Below are 24,045 nucleotides of genomic sequence, written 5' to 3' on the forward strand. Positions count from 1 at the left end.
TAAAATACTCTCCACTACGCCAAACTTTAACAGTCTGCTACACACACAAACAAAGGCTTTGAGCTGGGAGATATCTGAGTTCTACCATCTGAGTCAATGTGGATGGAAACAGCAACAGCAACTTGAGACACAAAGACCATCTACAATCTGAACAAATTTAACGGAAGCAAGAACTCAAAATCAGAGTGACCATAAACATAAGAGTTCCCAGGAACATGGTGAATTCTGGGTAAAGGAATCAAGAGTTCCCACAAGTTGCACAATGACACTTTGAGCCAAAATTTTAAAGGAAGAGACAGTTCCAAGCTAACTAACAGATTACACTAGGATACTCAAGTCCTCAGAACCTTCTGAACAGACTCAAAGTGCACAAGGTACATTAGTGCCGAGCAGAAGCAGTTCATGGGGGAGTTGATGATTACTCAACCTGCACAAGAAACAAGCTGCGAATTATTTGCCCCATCCTTTCACCATTGCACATGCTTCCAAAGAGGTCTTCCGGTCCCTATCCCACCTCAGCTGTCCTTAGTCAACTCTCACCTCTTTCACAAAGCTTCCTCTCAAAGTGTTGTAGCCCTCAGACGCTTCCTTTCCAGAACTTCCATTTTACTTAAAATCTAAACCTCACATTAACCTTTAATTATTTTTTCTGTTAACTTCTCTGTGGAATTCAACTATACATGGCTTGCAGACAAGAAATTTAAGAAAAGGAAAAGAAAAAATAAACCATCTAGACACATCCTAAACATCTTACATTATACTCAGAGCCTATTAAATTCCTGGTGGGGGAACAGAGCAAAACAGTGATTCAGAAGCAAGTTTACTAATCACCCTGGATGGCGATGCTCCCAAATCAAGGAACAAAGGAAGAGGAATAGGGATAAGAAGAAATGAGGGAATAGGGAAAAGAGGATGCTTTGATGGACAATGTAATTTGACTTGGGACATGTAGAGTTTAAAAAGGCTAAGACTCATCCAGGTTATGGTATCAATAGTGTTTGGTCATCATGAGTCAGGAACTAAGAAGAGAGACTTATGTTGGAGATAGAGATCTGCAAGTTTTTGATAAGCAGAGATGACATCAACCAGGGATAGTTTGTGAAGGGAGCAGAGAAAGGGACTAAGGAAAGAATCTTAGGAAATGTCTTCATCACAGGAAAGACTAGTTGGGGAAAGTAAGCCTTCTGCAATTATAGACCAACTAATAATTATAAATACCTACAGACTGACCGCTTACTCCTTGGAAGGAAAGTTATGACCAAACCTAGAGAGCATATTAAAAAGCAGAGACATTACTTTGCCAACAAAGGTCTCTCTAGTCAAGGCTATGGTTTTTCCAGTGGTCATGTATGGATGTGAGAGTTGGACTGTGAAGAAAGCTGAGAGCCGAAGAATTGATGCTTTTGAACTGTGGTGTTGGAGAAGACTCTTGAGAGTCCTTTGGACTGCAAGGAGATCCAACCAGTCCATTCTAAAGGAGATCAGTCCTGGGTGTTCTTTGGAAGGAATGATGCTAAAGCTGAAACTCTAATACTTTAGCCACCTGATGTGAAGAGTTGACTCATTGGAAAAGACTCTGATGCTGGGAGGGATTAGGAGCAGGAGGAGAAGGGGACAACAGAGGATGAGATGGGTGGCTGGCATCACCAACTCGATGGACATGAGTTTGAGTGAACTCCGGGAGTTGGTGATGGACAGGGAGGCCTGGAGTGCTGCAATTCACGGGGTCACAAAGAGTCGGACACGACTGAGCAACTGAACTGAACAGATTGACCAAATAACTGACTGACTCTATTTAAGATCTCTAAATGTCTATTACAAGCCCTTTCCCCCTTCCTGCAAGTAAACTCACTCCCTGTTCTTCACAGTTAAAACCATGGTCTTTCACAGGATGCGACAGAAATGGACAAGTCACAAAAAGCCTTCAAGTCCTCTAAGGTGGGGCTTTGTGGGTGGAAGATGCTATCTGTTGCTGTTCAGAGAACACCAAACCTAAGGGAAGGTTCAACACTGAGCCTTTCCATCTAGTTTATGATTAGCTCAGCCAACTGAGTTAATAAGGCCAGCCAACCAAAGATCTCACTGATGACAGTAAAGACATATATACCAGGATCTCAAAAGGCCTGAATCAAGAGTCTTAGTGACTTCTACCTGCTTCAAGTGGTCTTTTCCTATCCTGGCTGAGAGTAATATTCAGAGGGAGTAACTGGCTTCCTTTCCCAGCTATGTCCTTCACACTCAGTCACCCACCCTGGTAGATTTAAATGAGTCTTCACTTGCAAGACTGCCCTGCCCAGAACATGGGTTTATCTTCACCGAAGGGGTGAAGACAATTATTACAGTCTGGACTGACCATGAGCTATAAAAGAAGAAAGATTTCATAGGCAAAGTAGAAAATTTATAATGTCATATCCATTCCATAAGAATGAGCTCCGTCCCACTTAGCACTGATGCCCGTATGTAAAGCAAAATCCTGAACTAGCAGTGAGACTGGAGACTAGTGCAGAGATGAACTAGTCCCAGAGTGGGAGAGACGGGGTGCTCTAAAGTGCTACAGAAATCTCGGAAGAGGTCAAAGCCAGGGAAAAAGCCTCAGAGAAGCCCTCTTTCCTTGATCTAGAAGCCAATGGTTTCTGTGGCCATGATGGCATCACCCATTTCAAATGGAGGAAAGGAGAAGAGGATGTAGAAGTGTGAAAAATAATGTAGCATCCCTTCCTTCTTCTCCACCTGGGGCTCCACTCCAGATCAGAGCTGCCCTTATGCGGACACACAGTAAGCAATCAAACACATGATGTGATTCCAGCAGAGAGACGGATGAGTGGCAGGTGCTCAGAGGACATCTGTTGAGAAAGGAGCTCCAGGAGAGATTTCCCTACCCAAGAGAATTTTTCTCACTGACTGTCACATTACCTTCACCTAGAACTCCTTCATTTAAAGCCTTGCACTTTCAGAAACTGTGCCCCATCAAACACTATATTCTGTCAAATTTTAACAAACATTCCTTCAGTCAAAGAAAAAAAAAAAAGGTTCTTTAGTTAAGTCAGTCTCAGTTCAGTTCAGTTCAGTCGCTCAGTCGTGTCTGACTCTTGTGAGACCCCATCAATCACAGCACGCCAGGCCTCCCTGTCCATCACCAACTCACTGAACTCCGTCAGTTCACTCAGACTGACGACCATCGAATCCGTGATGCCATCCAGCCATCTCATCCTCGGTCGTCCCCTTCTCCTCCTGCCCCCAATCCCTCCCAGCATCTGAGTCTTTTCCAATGAGTCAACTCTTCGAATGAGGTGGCCACAGTACTGGAGCTTCAGCTTTAGCATCATTCCTTCCAAAGAAATCCCAGGCTTGATTTCCTTCAGAATGGACTGGGTGGATCTCCAAAGGACTCTCAAGAGTCTTCTCTAACACCACAGTTCAAAAGCATCAATTCTTCAGCGCTCAGCTTTCTTCACAGTCCAACTCTCACATCCATACATGATCCCTGGAAAAACCATAGCCTTGACTAGACGGACCTTAGTCAGCAAAGTAATGTCTCTGCTTTTGAATATACTATCTAGGTTGGTCATAACTTTCCTTCCAAGGAGTAAGCGTCTTTTAATTTCATGGCTGTAGTCACCATCTGCAGTGATTTTGGAGCCCCCCAAAATAAAGTCTGACACTGTTTCCACTGTTTCCCCATCTATTTCCCATGGAGTGATGGGACCGGATGCCATGATCTTCGTTTTCTGAATGTTGAGCTTTAAGCCAACTTTTTCACTCTCCTCTTTCACTTTCATCAAGAGGCTTTTGAGTTCCTCTTCACTTTCTGCCATAAGGGTGGTGTTATCTGCATATCTGAGGTGATTGATATTTCTCCCAGCAATCTTGATTCCAGCTCGTGTTTCTTCCAGTCCAGCGTTTCTCATGATGTACTCTGCATAGAAGTTAAATAAGCAGGGTGACAATATACAGCCTTGACGTACTCCTTTTCCTATTTGGAACCAGTCTGTTGTTCCATGTCCAGTTCTAACTGTTGCTTCCTGACCTGCATACAGATTTCTCAAGAGGCAGGTTAGGTGGTCTGGTATTCCCATCTCTTTCAGAATTTTCCACAGTTTATTGTGATCCACACAGTCAAAGGCTTTGGCATAGTCAATAAAGCAGAAATAGATGTTTTTCCGGAACTCTCTTGCTTTTTCCATGATCCAGCAGATGTTGGCAATTTGATCTCTGATTCCTCTGCCTTTTCTAAAACCAGCTTGAACGTCAGGGAGCTCACGGTTCACTTTTTGCTTAAGTCTGGCTTGGAGAATTCTGAGCATTACTTTACTAGCATGTGAGATGAGTGCAATTGTGCGGTAGTTTGAGCATTCTTTTGCATTGCCTTTCTTTGGAATTGGAATGAAAACTGACCTTTTCCAGTCCTGTGGCCACTGCTGAGTCTCCAAACTTGCTGGCACATTGAGTGCAGCACTTTCACAGCATCTTTCAGGATTTGAAACAGCTCAACTGGAATTCCATCACTGCCACTAGCTTTGTTTGTAGTGATGCTTTCTAAGGCCCACTTGACTTCACATTCCAAGATGTCTGGCTCTAGATTAGTGATCACATCATCATGATTATCTGGGTCATGAAGATCTTTTTTGTACAGTTCTTCTGTGTATTCTTGCCACCTCTTCTTAATATCTTCTGCTTCAGTTAGGTCCAGACCATTTCTGTCCTTTATCGAGCCCACCTTTGCATGAAATGTTCCCTTGGTATCTCTAATTTTCTTGAAGAGATCTCTAGTCTTTCCCATTCTGTTCTTTTCCTCTATTTCTTTGCATTGATTGCTGAAGAAGGCTTTCTTATCTCTTCTTGCTATTCTTTGGAACTCTGCATTCAGATGCTTTTATCTTTCCTTTTCTCCTTTGCTTTTTGCCTCTCTTCTTTTCACAGCTATTTGTAAGGGCTCCCCAGACAGTCATTTTGCTTTTTTGCCTTTCTTTCCCATGGGAATGGTCTTGATCCCTGCTCCTGTACAATGTCACAAACCTCCGTCCATAGTTCATCAGGCACTCTATCTATCAGATCTAGGCCTTTAAATCTATTTCTCACTTCCACTGTATAATCATAAGGGATTTGATTTAGGTCATACCTGAATGGTCTAGCGGTTTTCTGTACTTTCTTCAATTTAAGTCTGAATTTGGCAATAAGGCATTCATGATCTGAGCCACAGTCAGCTCCCGGTCTTGTTTTTGTTGACTATATAGAGCTTCTCCATCTTTGGCTGCAAAGAACATAATCTGATTTCGGTGTTGACCATCTGGTGATGTCCATGTGTAGAGTCTTCTCTTGTGTTGTTGGAAGAGGGTGTTTGCTATGACCAGTGCATTTTCTTGGCAAAATTCTGTTAGTCTTTGCCCTGCTTCATTCCACATTCGAAGGCCAAATTTGCCTGTTACTCCAGGTGTTTCTTGACTTCCTACTTTTGCATTCCAGTCCCCTATAATGAAAAGGACATCTTTTTTGGGTGTTAGTTCTAAAAGATCTTGTAGGTCTTCATAAAACTGTTCAACTTCAGTTTCTTCAGCATTACTGATTGGGGCATAGACTTGGATAACTGTGATATTAAATGGTTTGCCTTGGAGACGAACAGAGATCATTCTGTCGTTTTTGAGACTGCATCCAAGTACTGCAGTTTGGACTCTTTTAAGTCAGTCTAGAAAATGCTGTATTCTCTATCTCCCTTTTTGAGCTTTGTAAATGAATACTGAAAGCTCTTCCTGAGGCAGAGGCAGCTGGAGAGCTAACATGAAATTCAGGACAAGGGCTTGGCTACGCCTAAGAGCTTTGTTCCAGCAGCACAGATAAACCAACCAGCAAGACATCCAATTAGCCCAAATAGCAGCAGACGAAGTTCAGAGTAGTCAACACGAGGAGATCAGTGCATGGGCAGAACTCTACCTGCGAAGCCTACCTGTAAGAAAAGGAGAAGGGACCTGGCCTGAAAGAGAAAGCAAAGGCCACAGTCCCTGCGTTATAGTCCTGGTCAGGGCTAGGGGTTCCTCCAGGGAAAAGCCAAAATACAGGTGAAACGCAGGAGAGGCAGAGACTAGTTGACCAGACCTGTTACTCAGGGAACACGCCCAGGAGTCCCTCCCTAGGGGGGCACTGGCTTCACAATCCTCATGGTCAGCAGACCCAACTACACGACTGGATCTTGGATGTGAGGCTGAGGCGGCTGGAGAGAGAGGTAGACGTGTGGTGTAACCAGAAACTTCCAAAAAGTTGTGTTGATTCCAGTAAGGAACATGATCCATTCCATATCAAACTTTAGGAGGTAAGGGGTCTAGGGAAATGTGCCAAAGAAGTAAGAACCTCAGAGGCCTGAATGAAGCCAAAAGTCTGATCCAAAGAAAATCCTATGGAAATGTGGGTAGAAATGTGGACAGAGTAAAATTGAAGCCTGAGGGTGACCAGCATCCAGGAATTCAATTGTGAGGAGTTGAGAAAAGCACTGAGATGTGAGCTGTCAAAGACTCCCTGGGATGTGTGGATTTCAATTACAAAGGCATTTTGAGAGCCTTTGTAAATGGTAAATGAAAAATGAACAGTCAACCAGGAGTGAATTCAATCCAAAACGGTTAAAGATCTGACTCCTAGGTGTTATGCTGGCATCTCCGGCTTAGTTATTTGGCTCCACAAATTAGTGAACAAGGGGGAACTGCACCTTTGTATTGACACCTCAAATGCTTTGTCACTGCTTTGGACGTGGCTTATTTTACTTACTGGTAAAGCCTGATCTCAGCATAGCTCATTGGGAAATCCAGACCAGAAGCTGTCTATGACCAGCGGCCACAGAGGAAGCGCCTACCCATGTCATCATCAGTGGTTTCTTTTGCGCCACCATTTTACACCATTTCTGGGAAGCTGCCTCCTGCTTCCTAAGATCTGTGATGGCCTTGTCTGAGGACATCAGAGAAAACCACAGACTCAAAGGCCCTACACTGCTTGTCACATTCTGCTCATCAGCTGTTCTCCAGACATCATCATGACCACACAGGCAGCACACTGGTGGGGAAAGCTCAAACCCAGCTCCTCCTCGAGCACAGGAGCCTCCATTCTCAGGAGCCTCCATTCTCAGGAGCCTCCATTCTCACCACTCTCGGCTTCTTGTCTTTCCTCAGGCAACTCTAAAGAACACAAAACGGTTCTCGGGGACCCAACTTCTCCTTTCAAGGCCCTAATCCCAATTTCAATGGTGAATCTTTTGATTCACCATCACTATGACTAGGGGCACAATGCTTTCTCCCCTCTGTCCCTGCCTTAGTCTAGTTCTCAGAAATCAATTTTAAGAACTCATTCATACTTCCACTTACATGACCAAGATGTTTCATAATCAAACCCTTTCCTGGAGTCTTTTCATTTTTAATAGGGTCTCAAAAAGCTTACATCAAGGGAAGAAAATGTCACTGGTAGAATTCCAAGCAATAACAAATAGTTGAGAAAAGTCTTTGAGGGGCAAGATGTATTCTTGGTGCCCCCTGAAATTGTATCACTTGACAGACCAGCCCTGTCTCTTCTTATTTCATCACCTGACACTAAAGCTGTCTCCTCTGCCAGCTCAGAGGCCAGGCTCCCCTGGATCTGGGCCAACACTCACCGCCATCTGGTCTCCCTTGGAAAGGCAAAAGAGAGACACCTCTTGTTTACTCAGTAATAACTCACTGTAATAGTCATGTAACAGGTGCCACCAGCTCCCAATACATGCAGTAAGGCCACACCACACCCTCATCTCTGCTGCCATCATGGCTTATTCCCTAGACCCATCAACAGATTTTATTTGGATAATAGGAAGGCCCTCTTAAACTGTACACCAGTGTTACCAGTGGTGTTTTGACAGTATAAGTTACACTACAATGAAGACCTAAAGGTAAAGAACAAAGGCTTTTTTTTAATCCTTCCCTACAGTCAACTGTTGACTTTCCCACATAAGTTGTTGCAGCACACCTATATACAGAACCCACTCCTATTCTACCAACAGGGTACTCTGGCTAAGCACGTCTAAACAAGCAGAACTGTGAAGTAAAGAAAGGTGGCATCTCCCCATCTTCTCTTCTTTCCCCACCATCCTTTCTCAAATCTTGTCAGAGATAAAAGAGTTCTATGAAAACAGCGTGAGCTTTGGAACTGGACAGACCTGAGGAGAAATAAATCCTAACTCAGCCTTTTATTAGCTGTCTGACCTTGGGCAAGTTACCCAACTTCTTTGACTTTCAGTTTGCCCATGTGCAAAAATGGAGATAATATTTCATTGATTTGCATTATGATAACTAAATGAAAAAATATACAAAAACATCTAATTTATGTCTGGCTCTCCAGAGATATGTTTGTGCTTTCCAATCTGGCTCAGTACGTACCTGGTCCCTTCATGTTCCTTTCTGGTTGTCCAAGGTGTGTGCCCCAAACTTTCCCTTCCCTTTCCTATACCCTATCAAAGTTCCCATTCCTCACAAGAGCTGATCTAAATCACACTGCTAAAAGGAAAGCAATTCTGATAAAATGAAGTTGTCAGGTAGGTAGAATAGGGAAAAGGAGTCCAAAATGGCAGTGGACATGCAGAGTACATCGTGAGAAACGCTGGGCTGCAAGTAGCACAAGCTGGAATCAAGATTGCCAGGAGAAATATCAATCACCTCAGATATGCAGATGACACCACCCTTATGGCAGAAAGTGAAGAGGAACTAAAAAGCCTCTTGATGAAAGTGAAAAAGGAGAGTGAAAAAGTTGGCTTAAAGCTCAACATTCAGAAAATGAAGATCATGGCATCTGGTCCCATCATTTCATGGGAAATAGATGGGGAAACAGTGGAAACAGACTGTTATTTTTGGGGGGCTCCAAAATCACTGCAGATGGTAACTGCAGCCATGAAATTAAAAGACGCTTACTCCTTGGAAGAAAAGTTATGACCAACCTAGATAGCATTGAAAAGCACAGACATTACTTTGCCAACAAAGGTCCATCTAGTCAAGGCTATGGTTTTTCCTGTGGTCATGTATGGATGTGAGAGTTGGACTGTGAAGAAAGCTGAGTGCCGAAGAATTGATGCTTTTGAACTGTAGTGTTGGAGAAGACTCTTGAGAGTCCCTTGGACTGCAAGGAGATCCAACCAGTCCATTCTGAAGGAGGTCAGCCCTGGGATTTCTTTGGAAGGAATGATGCTGAAGCTGAAACTCCGGTACTTTGACCACTTCATGCGAAGAGTTGACTCATTGGAAAAGACTTTGATGCTGGGAGGGATTGGAGGCAGGAGGAGAAGGGGACGACAGAGGATGAGACGGGTGGATGGCATCACTGACTTGATGGATGTGAGTCTGAGTGAACTCCGGGAGTTGGTGATGGACAGGGAGGCCTGGAGTGCTGCGATTCATGGGGTGGCAAAGAGTCAGACACGACTGAGCGACTGAACTGAACTGAACTGAAAAGACAAGGAAGGGAAAAGCCCACAAAAATAGAACAAAAGAAGGTCCTAGGACCAGAGTGAGGACCTCAGGTAAAACAAACAACACTCCTGGCTGGCCCAATTTACACAGGACAGGCCCAGGGAGATAAACATATAAAGAGAGGAGCCAAAGCTAGCTCTCTCTCTCTCCCGCGCACTGGGGCGCTCTTCTCCTCGTGTCTTCGGATCGACGTGCCCTCATGCCTCGAAGATGGATTTTCCTGCTATCTTCTAAATAAAATAGAGCTGTAACACTGAGCTGTAACACTGATTTGTCTTAGAGCTATAACATGGTCCATTCGAGACCTGAGAGCTATAACACGGTCTATCCAAGACCTGAGAGCTGTGACATGCCGAGGGGGCTTTAATGTCTGTCACTCCAAATCTTTGTTGTAACGAGACAAAGAACCAAGGAACATACTCTAGCGTGACATCTATGGTACCTGGTCTCTTAATGTTCCTTTCTGGTTGTCCAAGGTGTGTGCCCCACACAAACTTTCCCTTCCTTTCCCTAAATCCTATCAAAGTTTCCATTCCTCACAAGAGCTGATCTAAATCACACTGCTAAAAGGAAAGCAATTCTGATAAAATGAAGTCAAGTGAAACATGGATGATACTGCTAGGGTTCCTATATTAACTCTGTGGGGGATGTTTCTTCATTTAAAAAAAAGTAGGGACACGGAAATTCAAATGAAAGGGAGGACTTCTAATAATGAGACTCCTAGAGGACAGGAAGCCAGCATGTTGGCCTCTTTCCCTGCAAGCACAAACTCTGTGCTAAGGATGAGAAACCTCAGCACTACAGAACACCATCTCAGATTGCTGAACATCACACCTCAAATCAACAGGTCCAGAATAGAACTTGGGAGCCCTGGCTACTCCTTCTGCTCTGGCCAGCACATACTACTTCCTTAGCCAAGAAGTTACGGTGGAGCGTTTTTTCCTAGGAGGTTTCCAACGCTATTTTAAACTCTATGGAATCAAGCAGTAACAGGATGTGATTACATTTATAACCTTGGAACAGCCTGTTTGAGGCCTGAGCTCCACTTCCAAATGGTCTCAACAAGGTCCATATTAATATAGGGGCGAAGCGGGCCTGCATCTTGACTTCTTTCTCAGTGATCTAGGAAGGAAGAACAAAGGGAAATTTCTGGACTTTCCACATCCAGAATCATGAAAGCAGATTACATTTCATTTATTACTGATTTAATTTACTACAATGAAAAATTGGCCTAACTGCAATCACTTGGCAATGCTAAAGTAAGGACTTCCCTGATAGCAAAATAGGTAAGAATCTGCCTGCCAATGCAGGGGACATGGGTTCAATCCCTGGCCTAGGAAGATTCTACATGCCACACAGCAAGGAAGCCTGTGGATCACACCTTCTGAGCCATCGCTCTAGAGCCTGCAAGCCGCAACTACTGAAACCCATGCACTCTAAGGCCTGTGAACCACAACTACTGAGCCCGTGTGTGGCAACTACTAAAGCCCTCGCATCCTAGAGCCTGTGCTCCACAAAAAGAGAAACCACCACCACGAGAAGCCCAGGCAATGCAACAGAGAGACAGCCCACTCGCCGCAACTAGAGAAAGCCCATGTGCAGCAACAAAGGCCCAGTGCAACCAAAAATAAAAGAAAGAGAACTTTTAAAATGCTATGCTGGCTCTAAATCCCAATTCAGCATGGGAATTCTCACTGTGAGGAGCCCTGTAGCAGTGTACACGTTCTATGTGACTTTCTTGGCAAGGCCCCAGGGAGCCCAGAGCACTAGCCCAGGCTGGGCTGTCAGTGGTCTGGACACCACTGGGGAATGAAAAGGGCTGGCTGGCAGGTTCAGCAGATGGAATTACGAGGAAATGAAGGTGAAATTCAAGGCCAGGGAAGGGCTGGTTCAGGCAGTATTACCTGACAGCGCATGCTCAGGGAACTGGGAAAGCAGAGACAACAATAATCAATGTTTTAAGTTATTTTCTATTCATCCAGGTAGTCATTCTGGTAAATATCAGAATTTTGCTGGATTTTCCTTATACTTTGCTAGACTTCCTTATACTTGTGTTTAATATTGTTTCTGAAATATATACTCAGGGCTGAAATTATGAGGAACATCATAATCTTCCAATGAACATGAATCTGAGCAAACTCCAAGGGAAAGTGAAAAGAGAGGGAAGACTGGCATGCTGCAGTCCATGGGGTCCCAAAGAATCAGACATGACTTAGCAACTGAATAACAACTGTAACAACGATAATCTTCCCATTGCTTAGACCTCTAAAGTTCTAAATCTGGTCCCTGGCTTCAATATGAAGCAAGAAAAAGCAGGATTCCAAAACTTTGTGGTCAATATTCACTCCTTCATTCAATAAACATTTCTTGATGGGCTAACAAGTGCCTAGTCTTTACTCAGTCCTGGGATACAGCAGCAAACAAAACAGATACACAGTCTCGTAAAAGGAGCTGAGAAAAAGATTCGGATCCAAAGGAAAAGGTCTATACGAGAAACAGGTAGGATTCTGTGGCCAGCATTGGGATGCAAGAGGAGGAAACCTCTTCTGGGATGCCAGCAGAAGAGACCATGGCAGACAAGGTGCTGTTCAGGGAGATGAGAAGGGTCAAACAATGCCCTTATCCTCCCATTCCTTTTATCAAGGGAGAGAGCCACTGCAGTGGGTTGAGTTAATCAAGAACAAGTGACCAGGGTCCTCACAGTGCTACCAAGAAGCTGCTCCTTCTCTGCTCACGGCCATAGACTGTGAGACGTGGCATATAAACTATGTGTGAGATCCTGAAAGCGCCAAAGAAAAACAAGACTTGAGCTGTCTGCTGGCAGGAATTCTAGGAAATACAGCAAGCCAGAAACGGGAAGCATAAAAACACTTGCCAGAAGAAGCTTGGTGACCCTCCCCTGACCTGTCCCTGATACTTCCCTGACACTGCAAGGAAATGAAAAAACAAGTCTGATTTCACCTGCAGGGGTATGGCCAGGAAGAGACCTGCTGAAATCATCAGGCTTCAACCAAAAGCCTCCTGAGAGGTATGCATTTCCGCTTTAGAGTGGGAAAAGGGCAAGGAGGGGAAAATGCTGCAGCCTGCTATGTTACAGGAAAGGAGACCTCTGAGTAGCTCAGCCCCAGCACTACCATAAGAGGAAGGCTGTAGTGAAGGTGCAGAGCTGATAAGAACAATAGCAAAAGATGCAAAGTGAATGCCCAGGCATCAGAGCAGTGGCCTAAAGAGATTTCCAAGTATTGGACCTCTCCGGGCCTCAGTTTCCTTATCTGAAAACAGAGATGACAGTAAGAGCATGCACTGGTTTCCTAGAGTTGTCGTAACAAATACTACAAACTGGGTGGCTTTAAACAATAGAAGTTTATCCTCTCACATTTCCAGAGGCTGCTGCTGCTGCTAAGTCATTTCAGTTGTGCCTGACTCTGTGCGACCCCATAGACGGCAGCCCACCAGGCTCTGCCGACCATGGGATTTTCCAGGCAAGAGTACTGGAGTGGGTTGCCATTGCCTTCTCTGGTTCTAGAGCCTAGAAGTCCAAAATATAGGGGTCAGCAGGGCCACACTCCCTCTAAAGGCTCTAGGGAAGAGCCTTCCTTGCCTCTTCCAGCTTCCAGCAGGTGCCAGTAAACCCCACCTGCATCTCAACATGGTTGTCTCTGTGTTGTCTCCCATTTATTATAAGAATACCAGGCACTGGATTATGGCCCAATCAAGGAATGACTTCATAACTTGCTTATATCTTACAAAGGCCCTATTTCCAAATAAAATCACATTCTGGGTGGATATGAATTTTTAGGGGAACACCATACAACCCTTCCACATAAAGAATTTATATATGTAAGGTACATAGAACAGTTCCTGGTAAATGCCATGTATGTATGAGTTAGCTACCTTTTGTCATCATCTCCGGCAGATAGTAGCTGCCATGAAATATGTGGATGCTCTGTTGTATATGAATCACCCTCCTTCCATTTTGAGTCAGAGGCAAAAAACTGGATGGGACTAGAGTTCCAAAAAGAGCAGATGAGGACAGAGGTAGAACATGATGGGTGTATTACCACTCAAAAACCCCCGCAACCAACACCCTATCAATATACCTAGGCTGGAGGGAGGAAACACCTGCTACAGTCACATGTTTTTTGAACAGAACTTACCATTCCAAACTAACGATAGCCCTATCAAAGCAGTCTCCAAATAAGGACCCACTTAGGAGGAGCTTCCAGAGCCAGGAGAGGTGCTACACCAGTGAGCCCAGCAGCTTCATCACACAGTCAACTGAGTTCTGATCCCAAACTGCTTTATACAGCATATTCATCCCAGAGTAATGCAGATTCAGGAACTTCCCTGGCAGTCCAATGGTTAAGACTCTGTGCCTCTACTGCAAGGGGCATGGGTTCAATCCCTGGTCAGGGAACTGAGATCCCGTGCATGACATGTGGTGTGGCTGAAATGATATACAACGAACCAAAGTGAAACGAGCTGAAACAAAATAAAAAAAAACGGAGCTTTGCTATTTGCTATAGCTAGAATACCTTACTTTCAAAATTAGGGGAGGGGAGAATAGATTAAAGGCTCCTGTTCTTACTCCTTCAGTAAAGGGGTTTGGGACACTACTGAAAAGAAACAGAGCCAGATCAACTGCTATCTTCATATCAAAATAAATTTCAGATGGATCAAAGATTTAAAAATACATATCCATACAATGGACTCAAAGACAGTAACTTTTTATAATTTTGAGTCGGAAAGAATGCCTTTTCTAAACATTGGCCTAGCAGCAAATATAAGGGAAAAGATGATCTTTGACTACCTGAAAATGTCAAACTCTTATAAACAGATAAAAACTTCACAAAGGTGAAAAACGAAAGACAAACTGGGAACAATATCTGCACCATATACAACTGTGAACACTTCCGCTCTTACAAATTATTTTAAAAAATACTAGTAGGAAAATGTGCAAAGGACATGACATGAATGAGTGATTTAAAAAATACATACATCTGCCCCAAAGATATTGGATTTATATTTATAAAAGATGTTTAATCTTTAATATTCACAGAAATGTACACTAAATCATATTTATTGCCATGTTTCAGTTACTATTCAAAGCATTTTACTTGGACTGATTTATTTCTCATGAAACACGTGCTATCATTAACCCTACTTTAGAGAAGTTAAATGACTTACCCAAGGTCACATAAGTGACTGAGTCAGAATTCAGTCCCCATCAGGCTAGCTCCAGAGTCACAGCCTCAACTACCACATTACAGTGATAAGACCACATGTCATCTGTCAGGTGTGGAAGACAAAACACACACAAGCCAGAGTTACTGATGATATGGAGAAACAGGCAATCCCATGCACTGCTGGTGTTAACATTCTTAAGTGTAATTTGGCCCCATGAACCAACATTTTAACTGTGCGTATCCTTTATTTTGTGTGTGTGTGCATATCCTTTAATTCAGGCATTCCATTTCTTGAAATTTATCTGAAGGAGATACATAGACAAGAGTATAAAGATTACATACCAAAGTATTTTCTAAAGAATGTATATAATATCGCAGATATAAACCTCAATGGGCATACCAAAAATCCAACAAATTCATTCATTCAGCAAATATTTATTTATTTATTGAGCACCACCTGTATACCTGGAGCTGGTACTAAGCTATAGGTACAGAAAAAGTAGATTTAAAAAAAAAAATCCCTATTTTCAGGGAGTCTACATTCTAATGAAGGGTGTTAGGCAATAAATAAGAAAAAAAAGTAGTATAGCATGTTGGGGTAAACACTATAAAGAAAAGTAAAGGAGAGAAGGGAGAGGGTAAAGGAAGAGGGATTGTTACAACTTGAAGTAAGAGCATCAGGGAAGGCCCTGCTGATTAGAGATGAGATAAACAGATTAAATACTAAGTAATATGCATTATGGTATATCCATACTTGGAAATATAATTCAGCTATTAATTCTATGTTTACTGACATGAAAAGATGTCTATAACACACAATCCAACAAAAAAAGATTCTCACTACACACAAAAAATAGGTAATTATGTAAGGTAATGAATGTGTTAACCATATTGTGGTAATCATATCAAATCATCACACTGCACACCTTAAACATACACAATGTTACATGTCAATTATATCTCAATGAAACTAGGGGGAAAAAGGAGAAAAGGATTACAGGACAGTTTTAAAGAAGAAAAACAGTATTAAGGTATGGATCCATTCATGTGAAATTATTAATACATGTGTGCACATGGTTACGCTCTAAATGGGAAAGAAAACAACACAGAAAGGTTGATAATACCAAGCAAGGGTCTAGGCTGAGTGCCAGGTAAGTGGTACAGGCAGCATATGTTTGTTCTTCCACCTACTCATTCACTCTCCTCTGCACACCTACGCTTTGATCCAGAAAGGATTATAAGGACAGCAAATCCACAGAGTCCCACAAGTTCATTAACTCTCCCCATCCTCCTGCTCTTCCCAGAAGCCAGGACAGTGATAGTATGAAAGGAATAAAAATTTAAGATGAAGAAAAGCTGAGAGGTCATAACATGGATGGAGGGAAGCCCCCAGAGATTCAGATTCCTCTACCTCAGCACACGGGAAACATCCTGGGAGGTGTATTTCCTCCCTGCAAATCTCTAGGATTTGAAGCAAGTCTATCTGATTTAGATTCTCTAGCCCAGCTCCTACTATACCCCAACAGCCTTGCAGGGCAGCCAAGAGCAAGACTGACTCATTCATAGGGCGGTGACAGCCACAGCAGGCCAGAACACTGCCCCTGGCATACCAGTGCCCACATCTTCCTTGGAGGAGAAAATGACACAGAGCTGAGCCCTTTTTGCCCCCTACTTATCCCTCCCTCCATGCCTGGACCCAACAAGCTACCCTGGCTATGCCATGACACCCTAGAGATAAAGACTTCCCCACTAAGTTTCTCAGGCCAGGTCTCCACCAAGAAAGCTTCCCGAGGTGACCAGCCATGCCAGTTTGATAGGAACATTTTCAGCTGGGATGCAGTTTCGAGTATATCCCTAGGTCCAGATATTTTGCTCTCAAATATGTGGAAGCAGAATATACTTCTGGTTTGAGCATAAAGCCACAAACAAGAAACTGGCAACTTCCTAAAGGTGGAATCCATGTTGCTATTCCCTATTTCTTTAGCCTGAGGGTAACCATGGAGGCACATGAATAGAGACAGGGAACCTAGGGAAACACTTGACTATTTCAAAATATTTCTCAAACACTATCTGTCACCTTTTGGATACCTACTCTATGCTAGGCTCTATGTTAAGAGCTTTCATATACTTACACCAAAAATGACAAATTACTCTTATCAAACATTCCTATTATATGCTACTAAATTTAGACACTTAAAGCTCATATAGGTCCAACTACCCAGGTGATAGCTGAATATCCAGGCTTAAAACTAGGTTGAGGGTAAAAATCTGAGACTCTCCTCCAGGCTACAACACAGAAGAATCACTGTATTACTACTATCAGGCCACAGCCTCAAGGCCCCATTCCAGCTTCTGCTCTCTCTCCTGGGCTTTCAGAAGGTAACATCACACACACACAGACACACACACACACACACAAATCTTAAACACATTTAGTCTGTAAGTAGAAGAAATTCTTCACTAGTGAAGTGTAAGGTGTATCAGAGAAAAACCAAAGCAATCATCTCTTCAGCAGAAGAGTCTCTTTCTTTATCTACCTCTCTCTAGTCTTTTCTGAATATGCAGTTATTGAGCAGCTTCTATTATGCTTATCACTATAGGATATAATCATAAGACATGCCTCCTGCTTGCAAGAATTTTACTCTATTTAGGAAGACAAAATCAACACACAAGAAACCTGTCACTGAAAAAGGCAACTCCAATGTATATGTAAAACTGAAGTAGACTGACAGATACAGAAGACAAACTAGTGGTTACCAAAGAGGAGAGGGACAAATTAGGGATTACAGATACAAACTACTACGTATAAAGTAGATAAGCAAAAAGGATACATTGCATGGCACAAGGAATTGCAGCCATTATAACAGCTATCTTAAAATGGAGTATAATTTGCAGGTGTACACCATGCTGTACACCTGACACTTTATAATATTGTAAATCAACTCCTCTCCAATAAAGAGGGGAGGAGCAGTAAGATTTCCAGTGCAAGAGTGGTGCAAGTAACACAAATGGAGGGGTAAATGATGTTAGACAAATGGTACACATAGGTATCTTCAATTTCAAGCACAATCTCCCTTTTGTCCTATTCTTGGTAGAAATGTGTCCACTTCAAGAAAAATCTGAAATACAAAAATCCAAGACATAAAATTGGGAATCATTCACTAGAAAAAAGTATTTCTTTGTTGTACAGTTTAAGACAGATAAGATAGTAAATTTTATGTGTTTTTATCACAATTTTTTTAAAAGCCAATGTACATAGGGGTTAAAAATTTCAGCAACACAGGAAGATTAAAAAAAAATACAGAAACAAACCTCCAGAAGTAGTCTTTTTCTGGCCAGTATATAGAGTCCTCTCCTTTTTTCATACAAATACTAATACTAGCATGCCATAAACTCTTTATCTTGCTTGCTTTAGTTTTCTCTTAACAATAGACCTTAGAGATTGCTCCGTATCTGTGTATTGTATGTGTGCACGTGTGTGTGAAAAGGTGGGTATATCTTTTTAAGTGCTATATAATATGGTGCTATCCACCATATCAACTAGTCCCTTATCAACATACAGTAAGATATTTTTTATCCAAATGTGTTAACGGCTTTGCACACCAATTTTTGCACATTTTTCCCCCCGCAACAAAAATGTTCAGATGTTACCCTTCATAATACTTTCAAGCAACTGTGCTGTGAGCTAAGTCAGGTCCAACGCTGTGATGCTAGGGACTTTAGCCTGCCAGGCTCCTCTGTCCACAGGATTCTCCAGGCAAGAATACTGGAGTGGGTTGCCATGCCCTTCTCCAGGGGATCTTTCCAACCCAGGAATTGAACCCACATCTTTTACGTCTCCTGCATTGGCAATCGGGTTCTTTACTACTAGCGCCACCTGGGAAACCCAACTATGAATGATAACTGACATTTGCTTTAGTTTGAATTTAACAGTGCTTCACTCAGGCTCATCTCTACTAGGCTGTCTGTTGTGGTTGTCACAAGGAATCACCAAAGGTATGACTGATGAAGAAACGGAATACACACACCATCCTCTGAATAATTTGTTCATCCTTCATTCTATCACCTATCTTTATAAATGGTTTGTCAATGATATAGCAGTCCTCCCTTATCTGTGTGGGATACATTCCAAATCTTGGAACCATGGACAATACCAAACCCTATATATACTATGTTTTTTCCTATAGCATACACAGCGTAGGTATGCTGAACTAAAGGATGATTCACATCCTGGACAGGAAGGAGAAGGATGGCACAAGATTTCATCACATTACTGAGAACAACATGCAATTAAAAACTTACGAATTGTTTATTCCTGGAATTTTCCATTTAATATTCTCAGACCTGAAGTATCTGAAACTGCCAAAAGCAAAACCTCTGATGAGGGGGAACTACTTCTACCCTTTACTGTGTTTAATGCTCAGAAAATTAAAAATATACATACATACATACATACACACACACATTCATTACTTAAGTAATTTTTTCTAAAAACACCTTCACTTCAGAGTCTCTGAGTCTGCTATTTGGTGTCTTTTGGAGAAAGCACAGTAAGAACGACTGAGGGCTCTATAGACTCACAGGGTTTGAATCTCAGTTATTCCAAGTTAATCCACTTCTCAGAGCCTCTGGCTTGTCATCTGTAGACCAAGGGCAATGCCATGTATCTCCCACATAAGGAAAATTGCCATACAGGGTGAAAAGTCCATTCAAGAGGACCAAAGTACTTTCTCTATTGAATTAGAACTGCCTGGGGAAGTCCAGAAATTGCTCAGAGAAGTGGTAAACAACAAGAAGGAATCTGATCAGTCAACGAGAGAAAGGCTGCCTCTGGCAGAGGTAACAACACACATGCCCAGGGTAAGAACTGTGCAGAGCCACAAAGTGCCATTGCAGGTACTAATAAGAAGGTGAAAGGCAACTTAATCAACAACTCCTTATTGAGTACCTCTACACACTAGGCGCTGAAGACAGAGTCATGAGCAAGAAGGTCCCTGTCCTCATGGAGCTTACAGTGTAGTAAGAGAGAAAGAGTAAAAAGCAGTAAGTGGTCTAGTGGAAGCAAACAGGGTGCTATAATAATGTGGTGTGCTTTACACAGAGAGGCCAAAAAAGACCTCCAAAATGAGATAATGCTCAACTGAAACCTTAAGGCAAAGGATAATGAGGTGAAGAACAGGGTAAACAGTATTCTAGGCAAAGGCCTGAAGCCAGAGAACTGAAAGCAGGTGATGATGCATGCAGGAGATAAGGGGAAGAAGGACTTGAAATGAGACTTGAAATACAGGGAGGGACCAGATCTTACTAGGCCTTGTAGGCCACAATTTGAGCCAAAATGTGCAAGACTTTGTTCCAACCTGAGACATCTGGACCTGACTGTATAGGTAACACAAATGCAACACAGGACTTTAAAAGGAGAGACGAGGCTGGGTTGTTTTTTAAGGACAGTAGAAGCTTTTTAGAGGATGGCTGCAATAGGGAGTGACAATAGCTTGGAGACCAAAAGACAGCCTACATTCGGGCATGGTCACTGTGTACAGAGAGACAAGCATCCCAGAGGCAAATCTGAAGTGCAGTTGACAGCCTTCAAAGTCTATGTTCCATTCTGCTTTCTCAGTCCAAAGCCTAAGTCCCCAGTATATTCCAGAGCTACTGACCTGCAGTCTACCGGGTCACTAAGGCCCTCTTACCAGGTAGAGTCTGCCTTACTGGGAATGTGTGCCTACCACCAGCAATGAGAAGATGAGGTACACAGAGACAGTTATCCACTGTCCCCACTGGATGACCGGTGACAGTCTAAGTTTCCTGGGACCTCAGGATCCAAGTAAAGAGTTCAAATCCAAGGGGAGGGATAAGGGGAAGGTGGTCAAAAGAGTCCTCTAAGTCAGAGTTTCTCCAAATATGGTCTGTAGATGATGACTGGTGTGAGAGTCACCTAGAAGGCCAATCAAAATACAGATTCCTGCTTACCACCCATACCAATTTAAACAGGATAGCAGGAGTAAAGACCAGGAATTTGCCTTTTTTATTTTATACTGGAGTATAGCCAGCCGATTAACAATGTTGTGACAGTTCCAGGTGCATAAGAGAGTGACTCAGCCATATATATACATGTGTCCATTCTCCCAGGAATCTGCATTTTAGATAAGTATTCAACTCTTCAACACTTGCCTCCATGGGTAATTCTGATATATTAAAGCCTCAAAACCGTAGCTCTAGGAATAGGGCTAATGGAGGAAAGCTGACTGGCAATGTCAAAACCAGGGGACTGCATAGAGCCAAGATTCAAGCTGGGCAGGAAATAAACTAAAAAAGGAGTCAGAAGGGCTTATGAAATTTGAAGGCCCCCAAAGCAGAAAATAGAAGGCAGGACATCAGAGCATGGGGATTAGAGAGCAGAAGAGTCAAAGACGGGTAGCACTTTTGGGGCAATCACTAACGATGGCCATGATCTCCAGCTGCCTTATGTTGGGTTTTCCCAGGAAGCACTAGGAGGGGAGTGCAGAGGATTCATCTCACACAGACCAGCTGACTGGGCCTTGGATGTCCAGTATGTGCAGACAAGCACTCCATCCAACCATCATAAGGGGGACAACACCACTAATCAGTAAGTACTGTTTCTATCCCAGTGATTCCCCTTTAGCATCCACCACGATGCCAGTTATTGGTCAGGCTGTAGAAGAGCACCAGGCTACCAGAAAAACATACAGAACACCTCTAAAGGGTAGTGACTAGCCCTACTCACCAAGATTCCTTACTTGGCACATCAGAGCCCTCTAACATTGCCATAAACTCTAGGACAACTCCAGGTAAGAAACTTTGAAGCCCACTGCCTTCAACCTTCAGATCCTACCATCCATGCACACCCAGCCAGCCTTTCACTACTCTTTACTAGGCCTCACCAAAACAGTCCCATCCTATATTCTACACTCTCATGTCCCTCAAACTTCAGAGAGAAATTCCACAGATTCAGGTTAGGCAGGAAGTCCTGAACTCCTGAGGCTAGCTCCTATGCTTAATTTGGAGGGAGGAGATAGCCTGAAGGAGTGCTCACCATACCTGAAGGGACCCTCAGCCTACCAGAAGGGAGCACGGAGATTGCTGAAGGCTTCTGTACAGGAAACTTATTAAAAATATGAGTGAGTTGAGCCTAGTACGTTTAAAAGGAGGGAAGGTAAGCTCCTAGGAGCAGAAATTAAAGCAGGGGCAGGGTGAGGTAAGATAGGATTTCTGGGGATTTGACTTTAAGTAGCATATAAAACACAAAGCAACACAAAATTTAGTTCAAACTTTTATGTGTTAACTACCTGATCCTTCCTATAATCCAACAGCTGGTTTTACACTAAAGAAGTAACAATGCTAGAAGATAATTTTAGTAATTCCAAAGATTATTTATGGCTTTAATCCTGAACTGCTTGCCCTATCCCTTCTTATACTCCACCCATGATCCTGATTCTCTAGGTTTTTCACCTAATGATTCAGCTTCCAACTTCATCCTTGCCTCATCTTATTATCCCTAAGCCTTTTGCTTCTTTCCTTGCTTGCTTAGGATTGCACTCCACTCTCCGCTATTCTGCCATCAAACACTCAAACAATCTGCCTATTCAGATCCTCAACCGTGATCCTAGGTACTCATGCCCCTTTCATGGCCAAGTCCCCGTGGCCATGGCCAAGGATCGATAGGAGATACCCAAGCAGTGGTGGGGCATTTAAGGAAGCATGTTCTGAGCAGATTAAACAGCCTATGTAAAGTCCCTCTAGCAAGAAAGCTTAACTGAAGAGACCTGGGGATGACCTGGGGAGGTCAAGGTAGAGAGTACACCATGGCAGATGATGCTGGAGAGACCAAGAAGGAGGGTCTTGTAAGACATATGAAGCTGTTTTATCATTTTCTTAACAAGTATTCACTGAATGCTTACAATGTGCCAGGCATTGTCCTGTTTTACTACTGTAAATAAAACAGACAATATCCCTACTCTCAGAGAATTTACATTCCAATTGGTGGAAACGATAAACAAATATGTGGCTAAACTAGAAAAATATCACTTATGAGCAAGTGCTATGTAAAGAAATAAATAGGTGATGTCCTGGAATATACATATATAAGGGGCTACTTCATAATCATTAGGTGGTCAGGGGAAAGCCTCTCTGAGGAGATGACATTTAGAAGTAGGTATCCAGGGACTTCCAGGTGGTCCAGTGGTTAAGACTCTGCACTTTCAATGCAGGGGGTGTAGGTTCAACATCTAGTTGAACTAAGATCCCATATGCCACATGGCACAGTCAAAAAAATTTTTAAATCCTAAAACAATAAAAGTAGGTATATCTAAATAAAAAGGAATGAGCCATTCAAAAATCAAGGGAAAAAGCATTCTAAGTGTGGTAAGAGTACATACATGCAGAGGAGTTAGATCATGATCATTCTTACATTTTATAAAGATCACTCTGGCTGCAGTGTGGAGAATGGAATCAAGGTAGAGGAGAATAAAATCAAGACTGGAGACAGAAATGAAAGTGGATGGACATGGGTTTGGGTGGACTCCGGGAGTTGGTGATGGACAGGGAGGTCATGGGTTCACAAAGAGTCGGACACAACTGAGCGACTGAACTGAACGGAACATTAAGAGGAACAAAAAGCAGACAATAACAATGATGATAATAGCCAATACTCACACAGCACACTCTAGATGCCTATCCATTGTTCTAAGCATTTTACATACATTAATTCATTTAAATCCTCACAAATACTATATTTTATAAATTAGAAAACGAAGGTACAGGACAGCAGCAAGGAAGAAGAAAGCAACTGGATCCAGGAAATACTGGGGAGGACAAGTCCTATGACAGGCTGGCTGTCAGCTGGGAAGCGGAGAGAGGACTTGGAATGACCACTAGGCTTTGGGCCCAGCAACTGCATGGGTGGTGGTGCTATTTACCACGTGACAGGACACTGGAGGAGAAGCAAGAGGGGCAGAGCAGGAGCTGCATTCTGCTGAGTCCTCAAAACGTCCCAGTGAAGTTGTCCGTGTGAACAATTGGATAGTCTGGTCTGGAGAGCGATCTGGGCATCATCCACGTGCAGACGGTAACTGAAGTGGTCAGAGAGGCTGAGACCACCTAGGGGGTATAAGAAGAAAAGAAAAGGGAAAAAAAAGGCCTAGAAACAGAATGATGACTTTTAAACCATAAAAAGTTCAATAAAAAATAAAAAAATAAAAAATTTTAAACTACATAAGAAAAAAGAGAAACCAAAAAAAGTTTTAAAAAGCACAAAAAGAATCACTGACAACAGAAAATTAGAAATACCTTAATGTCCCTCAATAGGAAAAAAGGTAAATAAAACATAATACATCTAGTCTATGAAACACTATACGGTAGCCAAAAAGAATGAG

General features: G+C 42.7%; 1 long non-coding RNA gene across 8 annotated transcripts in view; it reads right to left on the reverse strand.

Annotated features, from left to right (window-relative positions):
* Positions 1-24,045, reverse strand: part of LOC102188412 — a 60,532-nt gene that overhangs the window by 19,208 nt on the left and 17,279 nt on the right. For 6 of the 8 annotated variants that reach the window (XR_001296282.2, XR_001296279.2, XR_001296286.2 and 3 more), the window contains 2 exons: positions 23,590-23,770; positions 14,655-14,756 (listed from right to left, as the gene is read on the reverse strand). This is a non-coding gene — a long non-coding RNA (uncharacterized LOC102188412). Of the gene's footprint in view, positions 1-10,471; positions 10,590-13,624; positions 13,915-14,654; positions 14,757-23,589; positions 23,771-24,045 lie in introns of all 8 variants that reach the window. The other 2 variants (XR_310385.3, XR_001296280.2) reach the window with 2 other exon arrangements.

This window comes from Capra hircus, chromosome 11 (assembly GCF_001704415.2).
Source record: "Capra hircus breed San Clemente chromosome 11, ASM170441v1, whole genome shotgun sequence".
Lineage (NCBI taxonomy): Eukaryota > Metazoa > Chordata > Mammalia > Artiodactyla > Bovidae > Capra > Capra hircus.